Below are 8,219 nucleotides of genomic sequence, written 5' to 3'. Positions count from 1 at the left end.
CGAGTGGCATGAGGGCCGGTATAGTGGCACGAGGGCCGGTATAGCAGGTAGACTAGCTGCACCTTGGCAGGAAACCAATGGCTGTGGATCACCAGACGGGGACCTGGAACTGGAACTCCATGATGCTGGATGAGAAGGCAGGAGCGTAGCCGGAACACAAGCCAATGGGTCGTCAACAGCCGGGCAGTGCGGGTACCAGAACGTGAGATGGAAGCAGTGTCAAGATACAAGCCGAAGTCAGTACACAGTCTGGCAGCGAGGTGCAAAGGCATGAGACAGGAGCAGGGTCAAACACAGGCCGAGGTCACAGGTAGGGAGGCAGGAGTCCAGAGGAGAATCAAGGACAAGTCGAGGCAACACAGGTAAACAGGAAGCAGATCTGGGCACAGGTGAACAGGAACAAGCTGAAAGACCATTCAGTAATGTGCTCCTGTCATTGCTCAGTTTAAATAGGCCGTTTGGCGCCAATATGGGCGCGCATTTCTCTAATGTGCCTGTGCATACGTGCCAACGCCTGTTTGGGTCCAGCTGAACTTCTCTTACAGTGTCACTGGGAGGAAATGTGCTCCATCACTGGTGTCACTGGGAGAAATTGTGCTCCATCACAGGTCTTACTGGGAGGAATTGTGCCCCATCACCCATGACACTGGGACCCATTGATGGTGTCCTTGGTAGGAATCGTGCTCCATCCTTGTTGGTGTCATTGGGAAGAATTCTGTCCTTCATCGGTGTCAGTGAATAAAATAGTGTCCCAAGGGCCAGATAAAAGCAAGCAAAGGGCTGCGTCCACCCTCAGGCCACAGTTTGGAGACCAATGATATAGACCAATTAGAATTGTGCCCTATCACTGGTGTCACTGGGATGAAATGTGCTCCATTACTGGTGTCACTGGGAGGAATTGTGCTCCATCACAGGTGTCACTGGGAGAAATTGTGCCCCATCACTGGTGTCACTGGGACCCATTGATGGTGTCCTTGGTAGGAATTGTGCCCCATTGTTGTTGGTGTCATTGGAAGGAATTGTGCCCTTCATTGGTGTCAGTGAATAAAATAGTGCCCCAAGGGCCAGATAAAAGAAAGCAAAGGCCACAGTTTGGAGACCACAGACATAGATCAATTAGGGTACCTGGGGGAACTCCAGACCTAAATCAGCCTTGTAACCTCCATTTGGGCTTTGGAAGTTTATAACACTATGAACCTTCCAGGTATTTTTAATGTAAAATTAAACTCCCGGCACAAAAACTTTTATTAAAATATATTCCTCAGTTGCCACAAAAGGATTTAAATCCACTCATCCACTACCTTGCTAAAGTAGCGGTGACATCATTACTGTGCTGCACATTGCCTGTGCAGGAAGCAGAGCCAGCAGGCCTCACCCGCTACAGGTTTAATTGCACTAAATTACAGAGGGGGGCGGAAACAAGACCAGTCATCCTGTACAAAGAGATACAGCAGCTTAATTACAGGATCTTCCTGCACAGAGGTAAAGTTTTACACTGGAATCCTGCACAGATCTGGAAGAAATACAAAGGAGTTGATTTACTAAAACTGGACAGTGCAAAATGTGGTGAAGATGTGCATGGCAGCCAATCGGCTTCTAACTTCAGCTTGGTCAATTAAAGCGGAGTTCCTCCCGAAAGTGGAACTCCGCTTATATGCTCCCCCCCCCCCCCTCAGGTGCCACATTTGGCAGCTTTCAGGGGGGATCGGGGGGAACGCGTACCTGTTTTTGACAGGTGCCCTTCCCCACTTCCGGGAGACAGCGCCACGGCGCTGTCCCTCAGAAGTTCGGCCCCCCTCCTTTTTCCTCTGCCGCCGGACCAATTACAAAGCACAGAGCGCTTTGCACATGCGCAGTAGGGAGCCAGCAGTGAAGCCGAAAGGCTTCACTGCCAGGTTCTCTTACCCTGGATGGCGGCGGCACCCGAGAGCCGATATGAAAATTGGCTTTGGGTGCCAACATTGCGGGAACCCTGGACAGGTAAGTTCTACTATTTAAAAGTCAGCAGCTACAGTATTTGTAACTGCTGACTTTATTTTTTTTTCATGGGGGGTGGAACTCCGCTTTAAGCATTGACAATAAAACCTGGAAGTTAATTGGTTTCTATGCAGAGCTGCACCAGATTTTGCACTCTCCAGTTTTAATAAATCAACCCCCACAGAACGAATGTACATACAGTTTCACAGGATGAAAAGCATTTTTTTTTTCAAATAATTATTCTTCGAAGATTAATGGCTCTTTCACACGGTCCGCCTCCATAGGCGGATCTGTGCTGCTCAGCAGGGATGACACCCCCGTCTCCGCTTGCAGTGCGGAGAGGGAGGTGTCACAGCTCCTGCTGCTCTCTATGGGGGATCGGATGAGAGCGGACCGCCTGCCCCATAGAGCTGCATGGAGGATCCGATCAGATCCGCCTAAAAAACACGGGCGGATCTGATCGGATCGCCCGTGTGAAAGAGCCCTTAACCACTTCATTACAGGGCATTTTCACCCCCTTCCTGCCCAGTCCAATTTTCAGCTTTCAGCGCTCTCACAATTTGAATGACAATTACTCAGTCATGCAACACTACCCAAACAAAATTATCATTTTTTTCAAACAAATAGATCTTAATTTTAGTGGTTTTTAATCACCACTGGGTTTTTTATGTTTTGCGATATAAGTGAAAAAAGAGCGAAATTAAAAAAAAAAAACAAACATTTTTTTGGCTTCTATTGTAAAATTTTGCAAAAAAATAATTTTTGTTCATAAATTTGGGCCAAAATGTATGCTGCTGCATATCTTTGGTAAAAATAACCCAAAATAGAGGATATTACTTAAGCTGGCCATACACTATATGAAAAATCGTTCAAAATAATTTTAGAAAAACGAACACTCGGCCATGAGAGCAAATTATCGTGCCATCATGTAATGACCGATAAATCGTTCAATGGACATAAATGAATCATTTTTTTTTTTTTTCACATACACCTAGTGCAAACAGTTTGGATGAGAAACACATTAACCTTTCAATTTATCATTCATTCGGCAGAAAAGTTCCAAACTCGTTTTTTCAGCTCAAAAACGTCACAACTGATTACCGATTCATTACCATTAATTGGCTGAAAAATGAAAGACCTGTCCAAAGACCGAATTTCGGCCGATTTTTCATATAGTGTATGGCCAGCATAAGTCTGTGTAAAAGTTATAGAGTCTACAAGCTATGGTGCCAATCGTTGAAAATTTATCACACCTGATGTACTGACGGCCTATTTAAATTCTTGAGGCCTTAAATTGTCAGGACAGTACAAACACCCCCCAAATTACCCCTTTTTGGAAAGTAGGCAGTCCAAGGTATTTGGTAAAAGGCATGGTGATGTTTTTAAAGTTGTAATTTTTTCCCACAATGTATTTATTTTTTTTTTTTTAGACAAAATTGTCATAATAACAAGTTATTTCTCACACACAGTATATGCATACTTGAAATTACACCCCAAAATACATTCTGCTACTCCTCCTGAGTATGGCAATACCACATGTGTGAGACTTTAACACAGCCTGGCCACATACAGAGGCCCAACATGCAAGGAGAACTGTCAGGTGTTCTAGGAGCATAAATTACACATATAATTTTTCTGATGACCTATCACATTTTTGAAGGCCCTGGAGCAATGAGACAATTAAATTACCCACAAAATGATGCCATTTTTGGAAAGTAAACACCCCAACGTATATTCTATGAGGCATTATGAGTTTTTGGAAAATGTGGAAAGAAAATGTGGAAAGAAAATGAAAACATATTTAGTTTTACACAAAATTGTCAATTTATAGGATATTTCTAACATATGTACATAGCAAAAATGACACCCCAAAATACATTCTGCTACTCCTCCTGAGTATGGCGATACCACATGTGTGAGACTTTTACACAGCCTGGCCACATACAGAGGCCCAACATTCAAGTAGCACCTTCAGGCATTCTAAGAGCATAAATTACACATACTGTATAATTTAATTACTACCTATCACACTTTTGAAGGCCCTGGAGCACCAGGACAATGGAAACGCCCAACAAAATGGCCCTATTTTGCAAAGCAAACACCCCAACGTATATTCTATTAAGCGTGGGCTGCAGATAGGTACTCAGGCATTCTGAAGGGCTGTAGATAGGCACTCAGGTACTCTGATAGGCTGCAAATAGGTATTTGGGTACTCTGATGGGCTGGAGACAGGTACTTGGGTACTCCGATGAGCTGCAGACGGGTACTTGGGTACTCTGATGGGGTGCAGATAGGCACTCAGGTATTCTGATGGGCTGCAGATAGGTACTCGTGTACTCTAGGCTGGAGACAGGTGCTCGGGTACTCTGGGCTTGTGACAGGTACTCGGGTACTCTGATGGGCATCAGGCAGGTACTCGTGTACTCTGGGCTGGAGACAGGTACTCAGGTACTCTGGGCTGGAGACAGGAACTCTGATCGGCTTGACTGGTACTCGGGTACTCTGAAGGTGGTGACAGGTACTCGGTACTCTGATGGGCTGGGGACAGGTACTCGGGTACTCTGATGGGCTGGGGACAGGTACTCTGAAGGACTGTGACAGGTACTTGGGTACTCTGATGGGCTGGTGATGAGTAATCGGGAACTCTGGGCTGGAGACAGGTACTCGGGTACTCTGATGGTCTGCAAATAGGTACTCAGACACTCTGATGGGCTGCAGATAGGTACTCGGGGACTCTGGGCTGGAGACAGGTACTCAGGTACTCTGATGGGCTGGAGAAAGGTGCTCAGGTACTCTGGGCTGGAGACAGGTACTCGGATATTCTAATGGGCTGGAGACAGGTACTCGGGTACTATGGGCTGGAGACAGATACTCTGGTACTTTGATGGGCTGAAGACAGGTACTCGGATACTCTGGGCTGGAGACAGGTACTCAGTACTCTGATGGGCTGGAGACAGGTACTCAGGTACCCTGGGCTGGAGACAGGTACTCAGGTACTCTGGGCTGGAGACAGGTACTCGGGTACTCTGGGCTGGAGACAGGTACTCGGGTAGTCTGGGATGGAGACAAGTACTCTGATGGGCTGGTGACAGGTATTCGGGTACTCTGAGGGGTGGTGAGAGGTACTCAGGTACTCTGATGGGCTGGTGACAGGTGCTTGGGTACTTTGATGGGCTGGTGACAGGTACTTGGGTACTTGATCACAGCACATGATTGGACACAGCCGTTCATGTGGTAAAGACCCATTTTCATTGGCTCTTTACCCTGATCGGGGATGGGCCATGTCCCGAGGGACACGCCTCATCCCTGATCGCCGTGCTGTGCACGAGAATGGCAAGAATGGGCGGATGTCACATGCAATATTCCTGCGGGCGTTAGGTGCTTTTACTAGGGAAAGGCATAGATCCATTTTCCTGTTTAGCAGAGACACAGGATCAATGCCTTCCCTACTGACAGACCTGCAATCTGCCTTCCTTACATAGGTAGACTGCTGTTCTGGCTCTAACAATCGGTGGCTGGCAGCCGACATGGAGTCCAAGGTACCCGCAGATCTGCTCCTGCTGTGTATAATCACTAGCGGCGCGCGTGCACGCTGCAGACCCGGAAGTGTTGGATCACGTACCTAGTGCCACCTTGCTGCAGTATAAGTACGTTATGCTGGTGGCAAGTTGTTAAATAAAAGACACCAAAGCTGCTGACTTGGCACTGCTGATTACTTGCCAGGTATCCTTTAAGGACAGATTAAGTTGTCCTAAAATAGAGAACAATAGTTTGGATTGCATTACCAACCTAATAGCCTAATGTTTATTGAAGCAATATTTAAAATGACTATTACAATCCATCATTTGTGTAATAAATGAAAATACAGCGATGGTATTACGGAAAATGCTTGGCCAGGGAAGGCTCAGAAGCTCTGGGAGACGTTGTAAATATCACTTGCACAATTTTCTGCTTTGGTTTACTCAGGTAGCACATTACCTTTCTTAATCCTGATAAATGGCAAGTTACATAAATACTACTTAACAGGGAGGCATTACAGAGTTATCAAGTGTTGGGTTTCCACATTGAATTGCCTTTCCAAATGTCTTAAAGAATAAGTGCTTCTCTGTGATTTAAAATGTACTGCTTTTATGTTGTTGACACTTAGCTGCAGAGCTATTCATCCTAAGAAATTGCATCTACGTTCTGTCTGAATGGAGGCAAAAATGAATGTTATTAGGCTGTGATCTCCCCAGGGAGAATGTTTTTCATTCATATCATAATAAAACAGTGAATTGGGAAAATACTGCTTTGAGGACACTAGATGGCGCTGCTGATTATAGAAAATAAAAAATAATTTGGGGCTCATTCAGATGGGCGATCAGATACATGCCCTGATCTGAGCCGCTGTTTGCTGTGTGTGATTCCAACACAGTGCAGACAGCCCAAAGAAGTGGATGCAGATGCAGACACAGTCACATGTCAAAATTTGACATGCAAGCAGGTTTATTTACTAAAACCGAGACTGCAGAATCTGGTGAAACTCTGCAGAGCAACCAATCAACATCCTGGTTTTATTGCCAAAGTTTAACTGAACAAGCTGAAGTTGGAAGCTGATTGGTTACCATGCACAACTGCACCAGATTCTGAATGCTCCAGTTTTAGTAAATCTACCGCAGTGTGCGTGTATCAAACAATAGAGAAATTTGTTAAAGGAGAAGTTCACCCTAACACTAAAATCCCTGCATCTATAGACCTCCCCGATCTAACACTAAGCTATCTAGCCCTGTTTAGAAGAAATCAGTATACTTACCTTTTCTGAACCCGATCCGACCCGATCCCACGCTGAGCTGTCAGCCACGACTTCTCTGTGGAGGCGGGTGCAGAGGACACATCCGACAACGGAAGCCCCATAGTAAGCCTATGGGTGACGTCACTGCCATTCATTTCACAGCTGCTGTCTGCTGTATCCTCCTCAGAGCTTCCGCCGCTGGAGACAGGATCGGTTCGGCTTCAAAAAATGTATTTGTTGATTTCTTCCTTAACATATTATAAAGGTTGCTAAAGGGGAGGGGAACTGCGCTTCAGGGAGATAGTTTAAATGTGAATAATAATTTACACAATCCAAATCAATAATAATAATGATCCCCTGAAGAAGTCACGTGACTGGACGTGACGTAACGCGTAGGGCAGAGCACCGGAAGTGACGTTTGAATGCGGAAGTAAGGTCCGCGGCTGTCTATACTCAGACTAAGGCGAAAGAAACTACATTTGTGTAAGTGTATTACATTTTTTTAAAAATAAACAGTTTTATTATGGCAATACTGTACTATGTGAGCACCTTATTTTGAGATCCGTGGGAATTCCGGAAGGCATTCACCCCGATCCAGAGATAAGAGGGTACCACCATCCCCTGATCGTGGAATCAGAAAGGAGAGGAAATGAATGGTTTACCCCTATATTAAAGAGGCGCATTTCCATATACTTTGAGGTGAGCGGTTGGCATCCCCTTAGGGGTTATAAGGATTAAGAAGCACCCCATATTACCACACGGTGAAAGGGGGAGGTTGAATACCTGAAAAGAGGAGAAACACCACTTTTGTGTTTTTTTGTTTGGGGCACTCTAAGCACTTTATTACTCTATAAGGACTTTGTGTTAAGTCTGTATGATAAGAACACCCACTTTTGAATGTATTGAGCACTACACACTTTATTGTCACGTATTTGAAGATATTTTCTTGATGATACTAGAGATATCACTTTTTATTTATATTTTTCCTTTTTATTATACAAGCATTAGTGCACTTTATATTTACATATTGATTACGATTCACCAAATATCTTAATAGTATATTATTGGAGCTACAATATTAGTGTGTAATTTTAAAAAGATATTATATATTTATTTGAACACCACCAAAGGTATTTATTATTGATTTGGATTGTGTAAATTATTACTCACATTTAAAAAATTCCCTGAAGCGCGGTACCCCTCCCCTTTAGCACTTTAACATAAACTGTATGGTACACAGAATTGGTACATGCAGCATTAAGGGGCTTATTATCCACATATCCTCTAGACAGCGCGAGACTCATACCACTTTACATATTATAATGGTCAGTGTTAGATTGTGGATGTCTATAGATGTAGCGATTTTAGTGTTAGGCTGGACTTCTCCTTTAAAAACATACTTGTTTTTCATCCATTGCTGCATCTCAGTGCTGCCATCTCCTGGCACTTCTTTGCAGCCACTTCCTGTCTA

The sequence above is a fragment of the Pelophylax lessonae genome (assembly GCF_965119305.1).
Source record: "Pelophylax lessonae genome assembly, chromosome: 11".
Classification (NCBI taxonomy): domain Eukaryota; kingdom Metazoa; phylum Chordata; class Amphibia; order Anura; family Ranidae; genus Pelophylax; species Pelophylax lessonae.
Note: the sequence above shows the minus strand (reverse complement) of the source record.